Below are 24097 nucleotides of genomic sequence, written 5' to 3'. Positions count from 1 at the left end.
GTGGGGCCACAACCCCCCGGCTCGTGCCACTCAGCCAAGGCACGAGCGTGACAGTTTGCACAGGCCATGGTCTCCGCTGAGTCCCTTGTCCTTCCGCTTGCAGAGCATGATGGACTCTCTCTGCCAGTATGAGCATCTGGAAGAATTTGTTCCGCCCTGTGTGGTTCCGATTGTTGAGACCTCTGAACCCATCATTGTCTCCAATGCCATCTACAACCAGCTCCTGGCTTATGAGAGGCTTGACCCTGCAGATCCTCCAAGGTTCTATGAAGATCCTAAGGAGTGCCAAGGGTTCCTGGAGCAGTACATTGAGTGGAATTCAGCCTGTTTCCCTTCTGATTGGGTCAAAGTGGGATATATAATGTCCTACTTAGCAGGAGAAGCTTTGATGTGGATCTGTCCCCTCTGGGAAGCAGGGGATCCTATCATCATGGACCTAGAGGCCTTCTTAGTGGCCTTCCGTAAAGCCTTTGAAGTACCCAGTCCAGCTACGTCTGCCAAGTCTTCCCTTTCCAGATCTGAGAGGCACGCCAGATGGGCGAAACCAGTGAAGAAACCGCCTCGTCAGACCGCGACCGCCGTCCGAAACCCTCCAGTTCCTCCACCTGTTAAAGCAGCTACTCGAGTGGAACCCAAGAAGACTGTTAAGAGTGGGCTGGCAAAGAAGCAGCCTAAAACAAGTCATAAGAAGGGTAAACTGTATTACTGCGGTTGTGAGGAACACCCGGACGGTCTCTGTCCAAAGGATCTAAAGCTCCAGAACCTTGGGCCAGTAGGAGAGGCTGCCCTTGGTGAGAGTACTTCCCTTTCACGAAAGTCTGTGACTGTTTCTTTGCCTTGTGGGAGCTTCGGCCCTGCAGAGTGTGTTAAAGCTGCAAGCCAGACGGAGTCTGTGTAGGGTTCCTGTTCCACAGCTCCAGAATCCGGTGAAGGTGTTTGGTGATGGTCGTGCCCTACTTATGAACAGTCCAGTGTTGAAGGGACAACTACAGCTCCAAATTGGAGCATTATATTTGGAGAAGTTTATTTTCCACTTGCTGACCAGTTTGCCCATCGGTCCTTCTGAGCCGGGTACTCTACTGACCGTTCCGGGCCGAAGAACCAGCGTGGTGCTGCACTTGGATCTACCTAGTCACCAGAGGCATCTAGTTCCAAGGTTGCAAGGTCAGGCAACAGTGTTGTCACCTTCTCCACCTGATCTGCTGGCTACCAAGTTATGGTGTGCTGACGTCACGGATGAAAAGAAAGCAGTGGTGCCCTCTCCACACACCTCCTGGGACCAGTGCCCAGAAGCATCCCTGTCAGTTGAAAATTTTTCTCTGGGCCTTGGGCGAAGGATGGATCCAGTGATGGTACCCTCAACTTCCATTTGGCTAGTTGGTGAAGATACCTGGGCAGAGATGCTTCCCCCTGATCCTAAGGAGGAGGTCCAATTTTCTTGGGATATCGGGCTGAAGTTGGACTCCGTGAAGGTCTCTTCTGTTTCCAGCTGGTCAGCTGATGTAGGGGTCAAGTCTAAGGCTTCCAGGTCCCTGCCTTCAGGAGGAAGAAATCCAAGTCCTTATACCCTCTGTGTTGAAAGCTGACTCCATCGGGCACCAAGAAGCTTGGCACTCTGGGATTCCTTTTGGCACACATATTCCACCCTACCTGTAGGATGTCGTGTCAACCTGGAATGTGTGTGGTCCCATACTCCTTCTTCAGGTTATTCTGGTAGGCTTGAGGAAGAGGGGCCGTAAAGGGGGGGTACTGTAACAACCCTGCTGGTGTCACTGTATGGCCTCCCTGTAACATCGATGGCCGTGCCCGCCCTGGCGTCTTCTGCGGCGGCAACCGCTGCTGCCTCTTCTTACCGGCATTCCCTCTGCAGCACGCACTCTCACCCAGCGTCCAGCTCTGCGGTGTCCCGGCGCTCCTCCCTTAGGCCGCGGGCGCGAGTCAGCGCTCCCTCTTCTGCCGGCGGAGGGTGTCGCTGAGGGCGGTGCTCGCTTACCCACTTCCTGATCCTAAGGTATTTCAGGCATCCGCTCTGTAGAGAGGACGCCTGATGATTGTGTGCTAATCCTGGCGCACTCGACCCAGGGGCTCCAGATCCGTGACGCAGAGGGTCCACTCTCGGGCGTTGTCCATTCATTGAAAGTCATAGTATCATCAGGCCATGGACCCCGCCGGTGCCGCGGCCACCACGCAGAAGGAACTGCTTTTCTTGCATGAAAATCAGACCCGGATAATGTCCTTCATGAAGTCCATGGACACCCGGTTATCTGCTCTGCAGACCTCTGATCCAGGGCATGCTCCCCTCCTAGTCAGTCTTCAGCAGGAGCTCGCACAGCAGCGCGACGCCCAGTCTCACATCTCGGGTAATATGGCGTCCGTTGACGATCGACTGCTTGCCTTGCAGTCCGCTGCGGCCGCCTCTACCCCACCCAGAGACGCAGTTTCGTCTCCGCCACCTCGCCTGGGAAAGCCTCCCTGGTATGGCGGAGATCCTAAGCTATGTCGGGGTTTCTTAAATCAGTGCAGACTGCACTTTGAGCTTTTGCCCCAACAATACCCCACTGATCGTGCCAAGGTGGCGTTCATTGTGTCCCATCTTGAGGGAGAAGCTCTGGCCTGGGTTAATCCTTTATGGGAGAGGGATGATCCCGTCGTGTCTAGTATCCAGAACTTTCTGGAGACGTTTTGCAAAGTGTTCGATGAACCCGGACGCTTAGCGTCTACCACAGAGGCCCCTCTTTAACCTTTGCCAGGGGTCCCTTACTGTGGGACAGTACGCCATCCGCTTTCGGACATTGTCGTCGGAACTCGGATGGAATAATGAGGCACTTGTAGGTGCCTTCTGGAGGGGCCTCTCAGGTAAAATCAAGGACGAGCTTGCCGGACGAGATACCCCAACCACTCTGGAGGATCTCCTTTCCTTGGCTACTCGTATAGACCTGCAGTTCTTGGAGCGCGCTCGAGAGTCGGTTAGGGAGCGCAGGCCCTTTAGGCTGGATCAAGCGCCCATTCTGCGCTCATCTACTCCCTCTACTAGCGTCGCTCCCGAACCCATGCAGGTAGATCAGATCCGGCTGTCCGAGCAGCGATGCAGGGAGAGGGTGACGAACGGGCTCTGCCTGTACTGCGGTGGAGCCAATCACTTTGTGCGCACGTGTCCTGAGAGACCGGGAAACACCTCCACCTAGGTCAGGTAAGGGAGGTCTCCCTAGGTGATCATAATTCCTCTCTGCCCCTTACCCTTTCAGCTTTAATTATTGCAGGTCGGGAGCATAGATCTGTGGAGGCGTATGTGGACTCGGATGCGGCTGGTAATTTCATCCGGCAAGAAGAGGTGGATAAACTCCGGATCCCGGTGGTCATCTTAAAAGACCCGCGGGCTATCACCTCCATTGATGGAAAACCTCTTCCCGAACTCGTCACCATGGTTACGACCGAAGTAGACTTACAAATTGGAGCGCTTCATCTGGAGAGAATAGCCTTCTACGTCCTGCCTAAATTGTCCCACGCCGTCCTCCTAGGATTACCCTGGCTTAGGCTGCACGAGCCAGTTGTCGACTGGCGCTCAGGGGAGATCCTGCGCTGGGGTCATTCCTGCCACGCACGTTGTCTGCGGTCCATCCTCCATCCTCGTTCCCTGCCAACGCCAGCCAATCTTCCGGGCCTTCCCGCACCGTACTACGCGTACGCCGACGTTTTTAGCAAAAAAGAAGCGGATACTCTGGCTCCGCATCGGGCCTATGACTGTCCTATCGACCTGATTCCCGGAGCCACCCCTCCTAGAGGGAGAACGTATCCCTTATCCCCAGCAGAGACCACAGCTATGTCTGAATACATACAGGAGAACTTGGCTAAGGGTTTCATTCGGAAATCCTCGTCCCCAGCAGGCGCAGGTTTTTTCTTTGTTCGGAAGAAAGACGGATCACTTCGACCATGTATCGACTACCGGGGCCTGAACAATATCACGGTTAAGAATCGATACCCACTTCCGCTTATCCCGGAACTCTTCGACCGGCTGAGAGGGGCTTGAGTCTTCATGAAGCTGGATCTGCGGGGAGCTTATAACTTGATCCGAATCCGCGCTGGGGATGAGTGGAAGACGGCCTTCAATAACCGTGATGGTCACTATGAGTATTTAGTCATGCCGTTTGGTCTCTGCAACGCTCCAGCTGTATTCCAGGAATTCGTTAACGAGGTGTTTCGGGATCTTCTGTACTCATGCGTAGTAGTGTACCTAGATGATATTCTCATCTTTTCGCCAGACCTATCCTCTCATCGGAGAAGCGTACGCATGGTCCTGCATCGTCTTCGGGAGAATCACCTCTACGCCAAAATTGAAAAGTGTCTCTTTGAGCAAACCTCGCTACCCTTCTGGGGGTATATAATCACAGATTCCGGTCTGAAGATGGATCCCGAGAAACTCTCTGCGGTACTCAAGTGGCCCCGTCCTGTCGGTATAAAAGCCATCCAGCGTTTCCTCGGATTCGCGAATTACTACCGACAGTTTGTGCCACATTTTTCCACGGTGACCAAGCCCATTACGGTCCTGACCCGTAAAGGAACTAAGTCAAACAGCTGGTCTCCCGAGGCTGAAGATGCCTTCCTGGCCCTGAAACGCTCCTTTGCATCTGCACCGGTCTTACATCGGCCGGTGGTCAGTAGGCCTTTTGTTCTAGAAGTGGACGCCTCCTCCACCGGAGCAGGGGCGGTCCTTTCCCAGCAGGTTCCCTCAGGATGACTGGTCCCTTGCGGGTTCTTTTCCAAATCCTTTTCGCCTGCGGAGTGCAATTACTCCATTGGAGACCGGGAGTTGCTGGCCATTAAGATGGCTCTAGAGGAATGGCAGTACTCGCTTGAAGGGGCTGTCCATCCCTTTACTATCATCACGGATCACAAGAATTTGGCCTATCTGCATTCCACTCAGAGACTCAATTCCAGACAGGCCAGATGGGCCTTGTATTTTTCTCGGTTTGATTTCAAGCTCCACTTCCACCCCGGCGATAAGAACATCAAGGCGGATGCACTCTCCAGGTCTTTACAGTCGCCTGAAGTGGATGAGGGTCCATCATATATTATCGAGCCTGCCAAAGTGATCACCGTGGCTCTTGTGAACTTTTCTACTTCTCCACCAGGCAAGACCTTCGTTCCTCAGAATAAACATACGGAGGTGTTGCGCTGGGGGCATTCCTCCAAAGTTGCTGGGCACGTTGGGACCAAGGAGACCCTCTCGCTTCTCTCCCGTTATTACTGGTGGGCCACCCTTCGCCAAGACGTAGTGGATTATGTTGCCTCTTGCACCACCTGTGCTCAGAACAAGATCCCAAGGACCCTGCCCTCCGGCCTTCTCCACCGGTTACCTGTTCCGGAGGCTCCTTGGCAGCAAATTGTGATGGATTTCATAACCGACTTGCCCCGCTCAGCTGGCTGCACCACCATCTTAGTCATAGTGGATCGCTTCTCGAAGATGGCTCATTTCATCCCCTTGCCCGTACTGCCATCAGCTCCGAAGTTGGCCGAGATCTTCATCCACCAGATCTTCAGACTACATGGTCTCCCTCTAAGGATTGTGTCTGATTGTGGGGTCCAGTTTACTTCTCGCTTTTGGAGGGCTCTCTGTCGGCTTATGGGCACTTCCCTCGACTTCTCCTCCGCTTATCATCCACAGACCAACGGGCAAGTGGAGCAGATTAATCAGGTTCTGACAACCTACCTGCGTCACTTTTCCAATGCCCATCAGGACAATTGGGTCTCACTTCTACCTTGGGCAGAATTCGCCCATAATAACCATCCCAGCGAATCCGGGCGTTCCACTGCCCTTTATCGCGTCATCAGGAGTTCCCGCAGCAGATGCCCTCGCCATAGAATTTTCGGAGATTTGGAAGAAGACCAGAGAGGCCCTCCTGAATGCCAGTGCCCGAATTAAGAGACATGCGGACGAGAGACAGAGGGACCTTCCTCCATACCATCCTGGCGACAAGGTCTGGCTTTCGACCAAGCACATCCGCTTGAAAGTTCCTGCCTATAAGTTAAGTCCCCATTACATCGGTCCATTCGAAGTGCTGAGACGCATCAATGAGGTGGCTTATAAACTGAGATTGCCGGCTTCACTCCGGGTCCCTAACGCCTTTCATGTCTCGCTCCAGAAACCTGTAGTCCTGAATCGGTTCCAACCTGTCGCCATTGCCCCTCCTTCACCTATTGGGTCGGATGACATCTTTGAAATAAAGGACATTTAGGCCATGAAAAGAGTCAGGGGGAGGACTCTCTTTCTTATTGATTGGAAGGGATTTGGCCCTGAAGAGAGGTCCTGGGAGCCTCGAGAAAATGTTAACGCCCCCCTAATACTGAAAAAATTTCTGGCCAATCTCAGAAAGGGGGGGATGTAAGGAGGGGGGTACTGTAACATCGGCGGCCGTGCCCGCCCTGGCGTCTTCTGCGGCGGCAACCGCTGCTGCCTCTTCTTACCGGCATTCCCTCTGCAGCGCGCACTCTCACCCAGCATCCAGCTCTGCGGCGTCCCGGCGCTCCTCCCTTAGGCTGCGGGCACGAGCCAGCGCTCCCTTTTCTGCCGGCAGTGGGTGTCGCTGAGGGCGGTGCTCGCTTACCCACTTCCTGATCCTAAGGTATTTCAGGCGTCCGCTCTGTAGAGAGGACACTTGATGATTGTGTGCTAATCCACGCGTTGTTCTGGCCGCTTTAGTGTTACTATAGTTCTCCGATTATATTCCTCTCGCCTTCTCCCTGTCAGCCTCTGTCTTGTCCTGATTCCTCCCTCACTCTCCTGGTTCCCTGGTGCTCTTCCCTCCTGCCTATCCGTCCCTATATCTCCTCCTGGACTCTCCACGTCTGCATTCCCCCTGCTTCTGTGGCTACTCCTGCTGGCCCTTCTAGTAGCTGCCGCATGGTTTCCTGCTCTCCCTATAAACCTGTTCAGGTACGCTTATCTCTGTCCAGTGTCCCTGGCCCTCCTCTGGTCCTCCTTGTCCCTGAGCCGTCCCTCTTGGTACCGGCTGTCGTGGTTCTGTCCTCTGCGGTTTTGCCCCTAACGATCCCTGTATAGGGGTCGGTCATCACCTGGCGCGCTCGACCCAGGGGCTTCAGATCCGCGACCCAGAGGGTCCACTCTCGGGCGTTGTCCATTCCTTGAACGTCACACTCCCATCCCCCGCACATCAACTTACTCACTGCTCTGGGTCATGCTGTGAATTCTGTCTGTTGCCAGTCCTGTGCTCTGTGCCTCTGCTCTCCTGTATGTTTCCTGGCTATGTGTGTATAGGGGGGCGGCGCCAGAACTCTCTGGTTCTTATGCAGTCAGGGGGCACCTGTCTAATCTGTCCCTGACCAATTACCTAGAGCCCTTGACTATTTAGTTCTGTCACACCCACTGAAACATTGCCTGTGCAATGTTTAATCTCAATTAGTATCTTGCTGCTGAGGAAGCCAGGCCCTGTCCTGTGTATTTCTTCCTTCTCTGGAGGAATACTTCTTGTCTTGCTTTGTACCTTGTCTGCCTGCCAGGAGGCTGAATATCCTGGCCCTTGAGTCTTGGTCCCAGTACCCTGTCTGTACTCTGTCCTACCTTAGTCTCCCTTTCTCCTTGTCTGTGGCTTCCTTCCCTGCTGTGTCTTTCCTTGTGTCCTCCCTGTCTGTGCATCTGCACCCTTGCAGCTCCGTCTGTGCATCTGCACCCTTGCAGCTCCGACTGTGCATCTGCACCCTTGCAGCTCCGTCTGTGCATCTGCACCCTTGCAGCTCCGTCTGTGCATCTGCACCCTTGCAGCTCTGTCTGTGCATCTGCACCCTTGCAGCTCTGTCTGTGCATCTGCACCCTTGCAGCTCTGCCTGCTCTGCTCCCTTGAAGCTCTGCCTGCTCGGCTCCCTAGCCGCTCTGCCTGCTTGGCTCCCTAGCCACCCTGCCTGATCGGCTCCCTAGCCACCCTGCCTGCTCGGCTCCCTAGCCGCCCTGCCTGCTCGGCTCCCTAGCCGCCCTGCCTGCTCGGCTCCCTAGCTGCCCTGCCTGCTCGGCTCCCTTGCCGCTCTACCTGCCTGGCTCCCTTGCAGCCCAGCCTACTCTGCACTCCTGCGGCTCAGTTCCTAACCTGTTCCAACATACTCCACTTCTTCCTGCTTAAACCTACACCTGCCCTGTGTCTCCAAGCCGTGTCCACTTGCCCTGTGTCTCCAAGCCGTGCCCGCCTGTCCTGTGTCTCCAAGCCGTGCCCGCCTGTCCTGTGTCTTCAAGCCGTGCCCGCCTGTCCTGTGTCTCCAAGCTGTTCCTGCCTGTCCTGTGTCTCCAAGCCGTGCCTCCCTGTCCTGTGTCTCCAAGCCGTGCCCGCCTGTCCTGTGTCTCCAAGCCATGCCCACCTGTCCTGTGTCTTCAAGCCGTGCCTGCCTGCCAGTGTACCAAGCTGTGCCGGCGTGCCCTGTGTCTCAGCCTGCTTGTCACTCGCACCTGTCCAGGTGTCCTGTTCCCGAGTGGGATCAGCAGCCACAGCCAGACACCACCCTGGAGTGGCACCCGGCAGCTACCTGCCGCACAAGCCTGATCTCACCATCAGAGGCTCCAGTGAAGACCAAGGTAGCTGTCGTAGTTACGCCCCTTCCAGGGTAGTCTGGTTTGTGGCACAGTGGGGCCACAACCCCCCGGCTCGCGCCACTCAGCCAATGCGCGAGCGTGACAAGCGGGTCTCCTAGACTTGTAATGCCCATACCCTAAGTGTATTGGGCTGACAAACATTTTCCCCTGTGGGGTACACCTCCACCTTTTCCATAACAAGTATTTTATGCCCAGCAAAACCACCCATCCTTGTTTGGAATTCGACACTGGCTGTAGCAGCATGGAACACATTAACGCTGGTGATGTAGTGGTGGCGGATGATGAGACGTGGAGGAAAGCCTGATTAAAAACTATGCCTAATTTAAAGGAGCGGGTCTCCTAGACTTGGAATGCCATACACTAAGAGTTTGGGCTGTTAAACATTTTCCCCTGTGGGGTACACCTCAACCGTTTTCAGAACAAGTATTTTACGCACAGCATAACCACCCACCCTTGTTAATAATTCGATACTGGCTGTAGCTGCACAGAACACATAAACCCTTTTGATCTAGTGGCGACGGATGATGAGATGTGGAGGAAGGCCTGATTTAAAAATATGCCCAATTTAAAGGAGCGGGTCTCCTAGACTTGGAATGCCCATACACTAAGTGTATGGCCTTGCAAACATTTTCCCCTGGGGGTAGATATCAACATAGTGTGTACATTTTTTTAGGGGCATCATAAACACCTTGCAACACTGTAACGTGGTTTCCTACACAGTTGCTGGGAAGGTGCATGTGGGTTGCCCTCCCAGGGCTGTGGGGTACTCGGTACCGGGCCGGAGTCAGGGGGATGTGTCACAGCAGCGGTGACCTGGTCCGTGGCCCTGGGCGCCCAAGCAATGGGGAGATGTAGTTAATGGTAGGATAGTTTGTGACGCCACCCGTGATGTTTGGCAAATATGATGTTAGGCCAACGCTGCATACAGATCCACTGGGACTGATGGTATGTGCAGCTTAGACGGTAAAGCTCCCCACAGGTGGAGCTGTAGTCCCAGGGCAGTGTAGATGTAGCTGGCACGGGGATGTAGCAGTGCCGAAAGCGTAGGGAACAGACAAGACACAGCAGTTGTAGTTTCTGTACCTTTACTGAGTATATGCAGTCCAGAGTCCTTCCTAGCGCTTTTTAGTGTGAAGCACTCCAGTACTTAGTTACTCTGAAATGCCTCCCTTCGGAAATTCCTAGAACTTTACTTGTATGACAGACAGCTGTAGCCTCTCTCGGGGACTCCTCTCCTGAGTCCTGGCTCTCTATTCAATTGCTGTTGTGTCCCAAGTCTTTGGTGAGAGCAGGGCATTTACAGCCTCCTACTCCTCTGGTATCTGTGGAAGGACCGTTAGTATCCGTACCACCGTGGAGACCAGGCTCCAGTTCTGTGCGCTCTCAAGCTGAGGGAGCTCGCCTTCTGCAGCTCAACCTCTCAGCTTCGCACCTCCCGTCTGCACACTTCACCCTCCGCAGACTATCCGATCTCTTTCCCTCCTGGCCCTCAGAGAGCACTCTTCCCCTCAATCCTGGTTTAGAGTTCCCCCTGGTGGCCTGGAGTGGAACTGTGTTGCATGCATTAGGTTAACTGCTGGAGAGACCCATCACTGCTTCCAAGCCTGGCATTACCCTCCCCTGGAGGAAGGCAAAGCCAGTGTGGTGACCATACTCCTGGGGGCGCCACAGGTAGACCCCACACTAACTAATAAATCCCCAATTCTGACCCTATCTTGTAATACAAGATCTCAATGGCAAGAATCATAATAAAAAGTAGTAGTCAGGGCAATACCTCCACCACCAACTAGCATTAGCAGCAGGAAGACTCCATCAACCATATAAACAAGCAGAAAGAAAGGAGTCTATATCCATATTAAAAAAAATCACCTCATTGTTTTATTGAATAAAGTACATCAAACATTTAGACAGAATAATTATACAATGTTATGGCAGAGTCTAAAAATGAGAGACCAAGGTGCAACACTAGTGCAGTATTTCAGACAATAGGGTATGTCAAATTATGTATATTGCCAGTGTTACAGTATATACAAGGCCCCACAGACAAAGATAGGCAGAGGTGTGATAAACCCCCAGTGAGGTGTGCACATAACCCAGTGATCCCTCACCTATCTGTCAGTAGGTTGTAACCCCAGTCACTATCTCTTAACCATAGCTGTCAGAAAGGTCTGCATGCTGTGCCCCGACGCGCGTTTCATGTGGGTTTCTTCCGGGGGCTGTTGTGATGTTCACTGTCTCATTGTTCTCCTTATATCACGCTGCCCAATGTGTCCCATATACCGCTAATTTGCGGCGCATGTTTCCGGGAAGGAAGACTCCATCAACCATATAAACAAGCAGAAAGAAAGGAGTCTATAGCCATATTAAAAAAAATCACCTCATTATTTTATTGAATAAATTACATCAAACATTTAGACAGAATAATTATACAATGTTATGGCAGAGTCTAAAAATGAGAGACCAAGGTGCAACACTAGTGCAGTATTTCAGACAATAGGGTATGTCAAATTATGTGACCCGACGCGTGTTTCACGTGGGTTTCTTCTGGGGGCTGTTGTGATGTTCATTGTCTTATTGTTCTCCTTATATCACGCTGCCCCATGTGTCCCGTATACCGCTAATTTGCGGCGCATGTTTTCGGGAAGGAAACCAGATGTGGCGTCACATCCGGCACTGCGATGACTTAGTGTGTCTGTTGTGAGTTCATTCTCCCCTTCACCTTTGATGTCTGATGAACTCCCTCTGCTGGTGAAGAGAGGTAGTGAAATTGATTGGGATGGGAAGAACCTGTCATCTGAACTGGCTGAGTGTGATTGGACATCTGGAGTTTCTGAGTGGATATAAGGCAGCCGACACCCTGCAGGGCTGCTGGTGATCCTTTCTGCTCTGAGCTCTTCCATCCAGCTTAGTTCCTGTCTACTAAAAGCTAAGTTTTTGCCCTGCTATTATTCCATGAGATTTTGTCTGGTTTCCTTAGTGTTTGTATTCAGCCAGTCCTGGTTGGGACTGGCTGAATTCCATTTTTGTCTCTGATCAGTTGATCTCTTTGCTCTGTTTTCAGAATATACCTGAGTGCTGATATAGTGATTTTGAAGTCTAGTGACTTCAGGGCCTTTTTCCCTATCAGATGGTTGGAACATTTTTGGTAGGGTTTTTTGCGGATTGCAGCCAGCATCTTTTCTGTCCTGTCCTATGTAGTTAGTTGGGCCCCATCGTTTGCTCAGCCTGTCTTTCTGTCTGTGTTTGTGTTTTCATCTGTTTTTCACCGACAATACATGTTGGGGGCTGTCTATTGCTTTGGGGTCTGCTCTAGGGCAGTTTAGATATCCCTTTTCCTTCTTTAGACTTATGTAGTTCTCCGGCTGTGAGGAGGGGTCTAGGGCACCGTAGGAACCCCCCACGGCTACTGTTAGTTGTGGTGTATAGGATCAGGGGTCTGCAATCCGATAGCTACCAACCTCTCCGGTTTTCTGGACTTAGCTTGTATTTTTGTTTTCTCCTCCTCCGGTGACTCATTCATAACACGTGTCACAGGGAGCCCTGCTGATGTAATTGACACGCACAGCTCATCAAGAAGCGCCGCTGGGACACACAACCCGGTCACATCCGGGAGAATGCGCACAAGCTGCTGGCATAATGCCGCACACCTCACCAAGGAACCACACAGTACCGCCATCAGAGAGGGGAATACAACACCAATTTATGATCTATTTTTTGCATTCAAATTTTTAATAAAGAAAGAGGATACCTACAGTTCTCCTCTCCAGAGAGCATATTATAATAGATATTACAAAATATCATATACTAAATTCATCTACTAAGGGTACATGCACACGCTGCGGAATGCTCTGCGGATTTGGCTGCACGGATTTTGTAAAGTCCGCAGATAAATCTGCAGGTCAAAAGACCTGCGGTTTTACCTGCGGATTAGCCTGCGGTTTATCATCTCTACAATGGAGGAGATGGTAAACCGCAGCGGAATCCGCAGAAAGAATTGACATGTCAATTCTTTCTGCGGTTTAGAAACCGCAGCAAATCCGCGTGGAAAAATCTGCACCGTCTGCACTGCGGTTTTTGATATCCGTAGGATATTATGGTACTGTACACCGCAGCAAAAACTGCTGCAGATCCGCAACGGCCAAATCCGCTGCGGATCCGCAGCAGAATCCGCAGCGTGTGCACACACCCTAAAGTGCTAGAAATGTAAAGTGACAAGTGCTGATTTAATAATAATAGTAATGCTAGATAAATGTATAAGTAACCTGGCTAAAAAACACCAAGTTATGTATAAAGTGATACTGATTTTTAAACAAACAAAAAAGTGACAAAAGCGTGAACAAATAATAAATCATAAAATATCCTCGCATGAACGCTGGTTACACATTTGAAAAATTAATATCTATACGGTAATGCAAAAAAATATACCTCAAAAGGAGAAATATAAATCCTCCTACACAAAAAAGAGTATAGAAAAAGTCCAATCTAAATGCAATATCCTACAATGATGTGATGACATATACGAAGTCTTCATCCCACACCTGGAACAGCCTGATGATCTTTAGGGTGTGTGCACACGCTGCGGATTCTGCTGCGGATTGATCAGCGCGGATTTTGCAAAATCCGCAGGTAAATCCACAGGTCAAAAGACCTGCGGTTTATCTGCAGATTAGCCTGTGGTTTTGCCCTGCGGTTTATCATCTCTGCAATGGAGGAGAAGGAAAACCACTGCGGAATCCGCAGAAAGAATTGACATATCAATTCTTTCTGCGGTTTAGAAACCGCAGCAAATCCGCATGGAAAAATCCGCACCGTCGGCACAGCGGTTTTTGATTTCCATAGGTTATAAAGTTTGAAGATTACACCTTCCGTTCTGCCTGTCACAAAAGATTTACAACAGGATTTGTCCGCTTTCAGTTTGGCCTGCAGCAGCAGGCATTTTCCAGGGGCACCACGAGGAGGAACGGACTCACCCCCATACACTGCTTAGTCTTCTTCTGCTTATAATTTAGATAATATCTTTTGCTCTGATTTTTAGTCTTATGCTTAATGTTCTTCTGCTTTTTGTTCTTCTGCTTCTTGGTCTTCTGCTTCTTGGTCTTCTGTCTCTTGTTGTTCTGTTTCTTGGTGGTTGTCTTCATGTTCTTTGTCCTCTTGGTGATCTTCTTCAGGGTCATCTTTTTGGTCTTCTTTGGGGTGGTCTTCTGGGTCGTCGTCTTCAGGGTCATCGTTTTCGTGGTCGTCGTCTTCTTCGGGGTGATCTTCAGGGTCGTCGTCTTCAGGGTCGTCGTCAGGGAGATCCAGAGTGATAGCCAAAAACCATTTCCAAAAGCTTGAACTTGGAAATGTAGCAGAAGGTACAAGAATTCTGAGGAACTGCCGAGAACCAGCTGACGGTACTGGAACCCGGATGGGTAGCAGAAGGAACAAGAGCCAATGGCACTACCAAGGACCAGCTGACAGTGCTGGAACCTGGTTACTAAGCAGGAGGTACCTGTGCTAGAAAGCACTACCAAGGACCAGCAGACGTTGCTGGAACTCGGATACCGAGAAGGAGGCACCTAAGCCAAAGGCACTGCCGAGAACCAGCAGACGGTGCTGGAACCCGGATGGGTAGCAGAAGCTGCAAGAGCCAATGGAACTAGTGATGACCAGCTGACGGTGTTGGAACCTGGAGGGGCAGCAGAAGGAACAAGAGCCAATGGCACTACCGAGGACCAGCTGACGGTGCTGGAACCTGGTTACTAAGCAGGAGGTACCTGTGCTAGAAAGCACTACCAAGAACCAGCAGACGTTGCTGGAACTGAGATACCGAGAAGAAGGCACCTAAGCCAAAGGCACTGCCGAGAACCAGCTGACGGTACTGGAACTTGGAAGGGTAGCAGAAGCTGCAAGAGCCAATGGAACTAGCGAGGACCAGCTGATGGTGCTGAAACCCGGAGGGGCAGCAGAAGGAACAAGAGCCAATGGCACTACCAAGGACCAGCTGACGGTGCTGGAACCTGGTTACTAAGCAGGAGGTACCTGTGCTAGAAAGCACTACCAAGGACCAGCAGACGTTGCTGGAACTCGGATACCGAGAAGGAGGCACCTAAGTCAAAGGCACTGCCGAGATCCAGCTGACGGTGCTGGAACCCGGATGGGTAGCAGAAGGTACCCATGAAAAACAAAGTTGCAAGGCCGCAAGCCAGCCGCAGTTACCGAAACCCACAGTCCAACAGAGGGTGTTTGTACTATTGGCACTACGGAACCAGCCTTTGTTGCCAGATCCCGCAGCCCACATTGGAAGCCCAGAAACAGCAGGCACCATAGACTCGACTTACCTGACTGCAACACAACAGGATAACGTATTGGTGGCACAGTGACGTTGACACTACCCGGAAACAGCAGGCGTGCTGTAACCAGGCTGGGCAGGAGGGAGTACCCATGCCAAAGACACTGCCAAGAACCAGCTGACGGTGCTGGAACCCGGAGGGGCAGCAGATGGAACAAGAGCCAATGGCACTACCCTGGACCAGCAGATGGTGCTGGAACCTGGATACTAAGCAGGAGGTACCTGTGCTAGAAAGCACTACCAAGGACCTGCAGACGTTGCTGGAACTCGGATACCGAGAAGGACGCACCTAAGCGAAAGGCACTGCTGAGAGCCAGCTGACGGTGCTGGAACCCGGATGGGTAGCTGAAGCTGCAAGAGCCAATGGAACTAGCGAGGACCAGCTGCTGGAACCCGGAGGGGCAGCAGAAGGAACAAGAGCCAATGGCACTACTGAGGACCAGCTGACGGTGCTGGAACCTGGTTACTAAGCAGGAGGTAGCTGTGCTAGATACCACTACCAAGAACCAGCAGACGTTGCTGGAACTCGGATACCGAGAAGGAGGCACCTAAGCCAAAGGCACTGCCGAGAACCAGCTGACGGTACTGGAACCCGGATGGGTAGCAGAAGGTACCCATGAAAAACAAAGTTGCAAGGCTGCGAGCCGGCCGCAGTTACCGAAACCCACAGTCCTACAGGGGGTGCTTGTCCTATTGGCACTACAGAACCAGCCTTTATTGCCAGATCCCACAGCCCACATAGGAAGCACCTAAACTGCAGGCACCATAGACTCAGCTAACCCAACCGCAACACGACAGGACAACGAATTGGTGGTAAAGTGACGTTGACACTACCCGGAAACAGCAGGCGTGCTGGAACCAGGCTGGGCAGGAGGGAGTACCTGTGCCAAAGACAATGCCGGGAAACAGCTGGCGGTGCTGGAACCCAGGGAAAATACTACAAACAGAGTGGAGACAGAGGCCTAATTGGAGCAAGTTTAAAATCTGTAGTTGTGTGAGTGTGGACAGAGCAGGAGAAATTGCCGGACACAAAGCTGGGGATCAGATGACATTTCTGAACCCCAATAACACTGGAGCACTGGAGCATTGGAGCACTGGAGCACTGGCGCACTCGAGTGGGAGCATTCCCACTAGTAGTGGGAATGTGGACAGAGCAGGAGACATTGCCGGACACACATCAGGGGATCAGCTGACGTTACTGAACCCCAGTAACACAGGAACAAGTGTTGATTGTGCAGATGGCACTTCTGAGCAGCAACTGGCGGTGTTGGAGGCCAGGGTAAATACTAGAGACAGAGTGGAGCCAGAGGCCTAATTGGAGCAAGTTTGAAATCAGTAGTAGTGTGAATGTGGAGGCAGCAGTAGACATTGCCGGACACACAGCAGGGGAGCAGCTGGCGTTACTGAACCCCACTAACACTGGAGCATGTGTTTTTCTCTGTGCAGACGGCACTTCTGAGCAGCAACTGGCAGTGTGGGAGCCCAGGGTCAATCATGGAGTAGGCTGAGGCCTACTTGGAGCAAGTTTTATATCTGATGCAGTTTGAATGTGGAGGCAGCAGGAGACTTTGCTGGACACACAGCAGGGGAGTAGCTGACGTTACTGAACCCCACTAATACTGGAGCATGTGTTTTTCTCTGTGCAGATGGCACTTCTGAGCAGCAACTGGCAGTGTTGGAGCCCAGGGTCAATCATGGAGTAGGCTGAGGCCTACTTAGAGCAAGTTTAATATCTGATGTAGTTTGAATGTAGAGGGAGCAGGAGACATTGCCGTACACACAGCAGGGGAGCAGCTGGCGTTACTGAACCCCACTAACACAGGAGCTAGTGTTTTTTCTGTGCAGACGGCACTTCTGAGCAACAACTGGTGATGTTGGAGCCCAGGGTCAATCAAGGAGTAGGCTGAGGCCTACTTGGAGCAAGTTTAATATCTGATGTAGTTTGATTGTGGAGGGAGCAGGAGATATTGCTGTCACACAGCAGGGGAGCAGCTGGTGTTACTGAACCCCACTAACACAGGAGCTAGTGTTTTTCTCTGTGCAGACGGCACTTCTGAGCAACAACTGGCAGTGTTGGAGCCCAGGGTCAATCATGGAGTAGGCTGAGGCCTACTTGGAGCAAGTTTTATATCTGATGCAGTTTGAATGTGGAGGCAGCAGGAGACTTTGCAGGACACACAGCAGGGGAGCAGCTGGCGTTACTGAACCCCACTAACACTGGAGCATGTGTTTTTCTCTGTGCAGACGGCACTTCTGAGCAGCAACTGGCAGTGTTGGAGCCCAGGGTCAATCATGGAGTAGGCTGAGGCCTACTTAGAGCAAGTTTAATATCTGATGTAGTTTGAATGTAGAGGGAGCAGGAGACATTGCCGTACACACAGCAGTGGAGCAGCTGGCGTTACTGAACCCCACTAACACAGGAGCTAGTGTTTTTTCTGTGCAGACGGCACTTCTGAGCAACAACTGGTGGTGTTGGAGCCCAGGGTCAATCAAGGAGTAGGCTGAGGCCTACTTGGAGCAAGTTTTAAATCTGATGTAGTTTGATTGTGGAGGGAGCAGGAGATATTGCTGTCACACAGCAGGGGAGCAGCTGGCGTTACTGAACCCCACTAACACAGGAGCTAGTGTTTTTCTCTGTGCAGACGGCACTTCAGAGCAACAACTGGCAGTGTTGGAGCCCAGGGTCAATCATGGAGTAGGCTGAGGCCTACTTGGAGCAAGTTTTATATCTGATTTAGTTTGAATGTGGAGGCAGCAGGAGACTTTGCCGGACACACAGCAGGGGAGCAGCTGACGTTACTGAACCCCACTAACACTGGAGCATGTGTTTTTCTCTGTGCAGACGGCACTTCTGAGCAACAACTGGCAGTGTTGGAGCCCAGGATCAATCATGATGTAGGCTGAGGCCTACTTGGAGCAAGTTTAATATCTGATGTAGTTTGAATGTGGAGGGAGCAGGAGACATTGCCGGACACACAGCAGGGGAGCAGCTGGTGTTACTGAACCCCACTAACACAGGAGCTAGTGTTTTTCTCTGTGCAGATGGCACTTCTGAGCAAAAACTGGCAGTGTTGGAGCCCAGGGTCAATCAAGCAGTAGGCTGAGGCCTACTTGGAGCAAGTTTAATATCTGATGTAGTTTGAATGTGGAGCGAGCAGGAGATATTGCCGGACACACAGCAGGGGAGCAGCTGGCGTTACTGAACCCCACTAACACAGGAGCTAGTGTTTTTCTCTGTGCAGACGGCACTTCAGAGCGACAACTGGCGGGCACACAAAACTTTGCCACATTTGGGCCATACTGGTCTTGCCTTGTGCTGAGGCGCTGCCTCTGCTCCCTCTTTGTGCAGAGCTTCCTCCACTGCCTCGACGCACAGAGCTACTTTGTAAAGCACTAGCAGCACTGCTCTTGGGTGGAATGGAGAACATGATGGAATGCACCAGTGTGTCTTGGTACTCCCGCATTTTACGCTCCCGGTTCAACGGTGTTATGAGGCTTTGTAAGTTGTCCCGGTAGCGAGTATCTAGGAGTGTGTACACCCAATAATCAGCCGTGTTGAGAAGGTGGGCAATGTGGTGGTCGTTTCTCAGGCACTGCAGCATGAAATCAACCATGTGCTGCAGACTCCCAACTGCCCAAGAAACGCTATCCCCTGCTTGAGGCATCATCTCTGCCTGCTCTGCATCACCCAACCCTCGCTGTACATACTGACTACTAGAGCATTGTGTACCTCCCTCCTCTGGAGAGATGTCTTCCTCCTCCATTGACTCCTCCTCATCCTCCTCACAAAGTGTCCCCTGCCTAGGCCTTTGTGAGGAACCACGTTGCGCAGACTGTCCAGAAGCAGATGGCATTTGTGCATTTGTGACTCCTCATCCTCCACCTCTTCCAAAACCTCCTCCCTTAGTCCTTGCAGTGTTTTTTGAATCAGGCAGATAAGGGGGACAGTCACGCTGACTAGTGCATCATCTGCACTCGCCATCCACGTGGAATCATCGAAGGGAGGCAAAACGTGGCAGATGTCCTTCATAGAGGCCCACTCAGTGGTGCTGAAGTGTGACCGGCGCACAGTGCGACTTGCTTGCGCCTGATGCAGCTGGTACTCCTTTACTGCTGCCTGCTGCTCACACAACCGCTCCAACATATGTAACATAGAATTCCACCTGGTGGGGAGGTCACATATGATGTGATGTTCTGGAAGGCGGAATCGGCGCTGCAGAGCTGCAATGCGCGATCTTGCCATGCTGGAACGCCGCAAGTGAGCGCACTCTATGCGGACCTTGTGCAGCAGTGCATCAAGATCTGGATAGTCCCTCAGAAAGCTCTTCACGACCAAGTTGAGCACATGTGCCAGACATGGGATGTGAGTGAAGTTGCCTAGGCCCAGAGCTGCCACCAGATTTCGGCCATTGTCACACACTTCCAAGCCTGGCTGGAGATTCACTGGCACAAACCACACGTCGCTCTCCTGCTTGATGGCATTCCAGAGCTCCTGCGATATATGGCTTCAATTCCCCAAATAAATTAATTTCAGTATGGCCTGTTGACGTTTGGCCACGGCTGTGCTCATATCGGTCGTAACAGGCTCCTGCAGCGCTGATTCTGAGGAACTGGAGTATGAGGAGGAGTCAATGTGTACAGACTGGATTCCTGCAATCCTTGGAGTTGGCAGAACACGTACAGCGCCAATCTCAAGATCTGTACCCGGCTCCACAACATTGACCCAATGGGCAGTGAGGGAAAGGTATCGTCCCTGTCCATGGTTACTGGTCCACGCATCGGTGGTCAGGTGGACCTTGCTACTGACGGCGTTTAGTAGCGCATGTTTAATTTTTCCCTCCACATGCTTCTGCAGGGCAGGGACGGCTTGCCTGCTGAAATAAAAGCGGCTGGCACAGTGTATTGTGGGACTGCCAATACCATGAAGCTACGTTAGGTGTCAGTCTCCACCAGCCTAATTGAGAGCATTTCAAGGGCCAGTAGTTTGGCAATGCCAGCATTCACAGCCTGTGCTCAGGGATGGTTGCCAAGTATGGCCGCCTTTTCTCCCATGCCTGTGCTACCAATGGCTGTAGAGTGGCCAGGGAGTGTGAGGATGACAGGGAACGTGGTGCTGTGGGTGGAATGTCACTGTGTCTCTGGACAACAGTGCCAGAGGTTCTTCCATGGCGATCCTGTGAGGAAGCCGAACCAGTTGTGTGTGAGCTGGGGGAAGAGGCTACAACATGAGCTGAAGAGGTGGTAGGTGGTGCTGTAGGTTGGCCTACATCTTCAGTGTGTCTTTGTAACTCCACCACGTGCTTGGTCCGCACATATTTCCACATATTTGTGGTATTGAGGTTGCTGACACTTTTCCCTCTTTTGACTTTCTGATGACACAGCTTGCATTTGACAAAGCAAATGTCATCTGCAACTGTGTCAAAAAAGGACCACACACTGCAAGTCCTGGGAGCGCGCGTTTTGGGTTTTGGAAGAGGAATGCTCTTAACAGGTGCCGAAGTAGAGGCTACAGGCAACCAAGTCTGCCCCCTCCCTCTCCCTCCTGTTTTGGCCGTTCGGGGAATTTCTTCCTCAGAGCTGCTCCCACCACCTTCCTGCTCCTCACGCCATGATGGGTCAAGAACCTCATCATCTACACTCCCCTCTTCAAACACCTGCTTCTCCTGGGTAGTCTCGCCAGCACCGTACTCACCAGAAAGTGGCACCTGAGTCTCATCCTCTGATGCGTACTGAGGTGTGCTGACCATAGGCACTGGCCCACCCGCCTCTTCAGATTCAGAGAGACAAAGCAGTTGTGCATCGCTGCATACTCCCTCTTCTTCACATTCTAGAATGCTGCTTTGCTGGCCCCCTCTTTCCAAGCCAACAGATTCAGAGAACAGAAGTAGAGAATGAGATGGCTCCTGTCCAGGGCTCTCTGACTGCCTGGACAATTTGGCAGGTGGTGAAGAGACAGATGCTTGCTCTTCAGTGCTCTGGCCCTGAGAGGATGTGGAAGTCATTGAAGTTGATGCGTTAGCTGCCATCCATCTGACAACGGCTTCAATTTGTTCGTCCCGCAGCAGTGGGGTACGGCGAGGTCCTACAAAGCTGCGCATAAAGGACTGTTGCCTGGTAAAACTGGGGGATGCTGAGTCACTGGTGCCCGCAGCAGGCACATAATCCCTGCTGAAACTCCATGCCCACGACCACGACCACGTGCCTTACTCCCTGCCTTCTTCATCTTGGTAGATTGATAAAGATAGGCAGAAAAGTACAAAGGGGGGGCTTAGTGTGCTTATTCCTGAATAGCTACTAACAGGTATAAGAAACACTAATTTTATAAAGTGTGTTGACTACACTTTAATATGAGCTAATGTGGCCTACACAACTGTCAAGTGGAGTGTTTGGTGAACTTTATTTACATGTTTTTTTTCAAAAAAACAAAAAGGATGTGACCAAAGATGTGAAAGCGATAGTATCACAAACTTTTTGGAGCTATTACAATGCAGGAAGGTAACCTACAATGCAATAGATCAGGCTCCAAAAAATAGGCTAATACTAATCTGGCTGCGGCTGCAGGGCACAAGCCAGCAAAAAGGCTCCTCTATCTAGTGTTTGCAACCAACAAATGTAGATGGATACGGATGAAAGCACACTAATAGGAGAAAAAAAATCAAGAAAAATGAGCTGCAATAAAACAAAAAAACGACTATGTATGAGGCAGTGACGCACGCTGAGCGGACTACAACCAGAGGTTGTTGCAGAACACACTACAACGTGAGCTGCACTCACACACAGAGACCTCACAGACAGCCGTGAACAGTGCAGAGAACTGGGCACTAGCACTGAAAGGCTGCAGAAAGGCTCCGCTGTCTACTCCTATAGTGTTTGCAACCAATGTATATGGATACGGATGGATGCACACTAATAGGAGAATTAATGAAAAATGAGCAGCAATAAAACAAAAATATGTATGAGGCAGTGACGCATGCTGAGCGGCCTACAACCAGAGGTGGCTGCAGGACACACTACAGCGTGAGCTGCACTCACACAGACCTTGCAGACAGCTGTGAACAGCGCTGCAAGGCAAAAGAAAGCTACAGTGATTGATAATGTAGCCTGGGTAAAGCACAATATTATTTAGCAAATTGCTATCTCTAACTGTCCCTCAGAGTCTTGAACTGCAGCCTATCCCTAACTGAATTCACAGCAGAGTGAACCCTAAATGGCGGCGGCTTTTATAGTGCATCATGACATCATTTCAGCAGCCAATCACAGCCATGCCATTAATTAACATGCCTACATGCCTAACAGGATGTGCCCACACTTCTGAGGATTCCTCATTGGCTGAATCAAATCAAACTGGGTCATAGCATTATGGGAACTTCCGATTCCAGTATTCGATATGCAAAAAGTATCGGAATTCAGTATCAGAATTCCGATACAGCGAATATCGGCCAATACCCGATATTTGCGGTATCGGAATGCTCAACACTAATATATATATAATAGGTATGGCCAACTATGGGTCCAGAAACTATGTTTGATTAACTACAATGTGTCATTTATCCTCCTCTGATGTCCGGCAGAGTGGTGGTCAGTGTTTCTTCGGCGTGTCAGCCGCTGGACCCAGCCGAGGAGTTGGCGCAAGCTTCTGGCATTACTACGCCCAGGCAGAGTGTAGGTAAAACAGGCCCCTGAAGAGTTCCTCTGCGTTGCACCTTCTGGCGGAGGCGGAATGGGGACAGCTGGGGCCCGAGGCATGTAGGCCACAGCCACGGCAGGGGACAGACAGCGGTGGCAGCGGGCAGGCCACAGCCGCTGGCTGGAGTCATGTGTTGGCGGCTGCGGGAGGTGGCAGGCAGGCCACAGCGGGCTGGAGTCGAGCAGTGATGGCCGCGGGAGGCGGCAGGCAGGCCACAACCGCGGGCTGGAGTCGAGCAGTCATGGCCATGGGAGGCCACAGACAGGCCGTGACGTGGGTTGGAGTCGAGCAGTAGTGGGCGGCAGCGGGCAGGCAGCAGCCGCGGGCTGCAGTCGAGCAGCGGCGGCAGCGGACAGGCCGCTGCTGCTGGCTGGAGTCAGGCAGCGGCAGCCGCGGGAGGCGGCGGGCAGGCCGCAACCGTGAGCTAGAGTGACGGGAGCACGGGTGTTCGGCCGGTGCCCCGCTGCTGAGCTGCTCGGGGCTGTCTCCTCCTTGTCCGCGGTGATTCTCTCCTCAGTCCCTCTGGTCGTCGCTCACTCCTTCTGGCTGTGGCTCTCTGATACCACCTAGGCTCCCTGCTCCTTCTCTTCCGTGCTGTCGAGTGTCCCCTGCTGGCATTCTGATCTCCTTTTATACCTACTTCGCCCCCACTCCTTTTAGAACTGTCTTTGGTCCGTCCTCCAATTATGTCCCCCAGAAACAGTCTCCCTAGGAACCTTGGTGACAGTCCCTTTGGTTCCGGCCCGGTTACACAGTGGGGACTCTTCCTCCTACATTTCCATCATTTTCAGATGTTTTTAGACCTTAAAAGGACCCCCAGGGGATCGGATCATGATTCACGATATAAATGCTGGGGTCTCCTATAGACTTACATTGGGCTCGTTGTTCTGTCCGAGTACCCGAGTATTACAATTTGCACGACCCGAGCAACAAGCACCTGAGCATTTTAGTGCTCGCTCATCACTAATATTGATTTTATGATATGGTCTGCTAATATGATTCATGGTGCCTGTCTTTTCAGTCTGTAGTGATAAAGTATATTTACATGATATAGTCCTTTACAGATGATGTTTTCTTTGTTTAATTTTTATGGGGACAAATATCATATATGAATGAATTGCTAGTTCCAGCATGATTTGCGCTTAAAGGGTTACCAGTTAGGGTACCGTTACACTTAAAGATGCACCAGCAATCCCAACAACGATATGACCTTGTCAGGATAGCTGGTGCATCGCTACATGATCGCTGGTGAGCTGCCAAACAGACAGCTAAACCAGCGATCAGCACCAGCGAGGACGCTGGTATCTAAGGTAAATATCGGGTTACTAAGCGGCGCTCGTCACTTAGTTACCCGATGTGTACCTTAGAAACCTGCGTGCTCACACCGGGAGCTGCGAGCATGCAAGTTTGTAAGGTACACATCGGGTAACTAAGTGATGCGCGCCGCTTAGTAACCTGATATTTACCTTAGATACCAGCTCCCAGC

This window comes from Dendrobates tinctorius, unplaced genomic scaffold (assembly GCF_039654945.1).
Source record: "Dendrobates tinctorius isolate UK_male_01 unplaced genomic scaffold, ASM3965494v1 ptg000159l, whole genome shotgun sequence".
Taxonomy (NCBI): domain Eukaryota; kingdom Metazoa; phylum Chordata; class Amphibia; order Anura; family Dendrobatidae; genus Dendrobates; species Dendrobates tinctorius.
The sequence above is the reverse complement of the archived record's forward strand: the minus strand, read 5'-3'. Positions refer to the sequence as shown.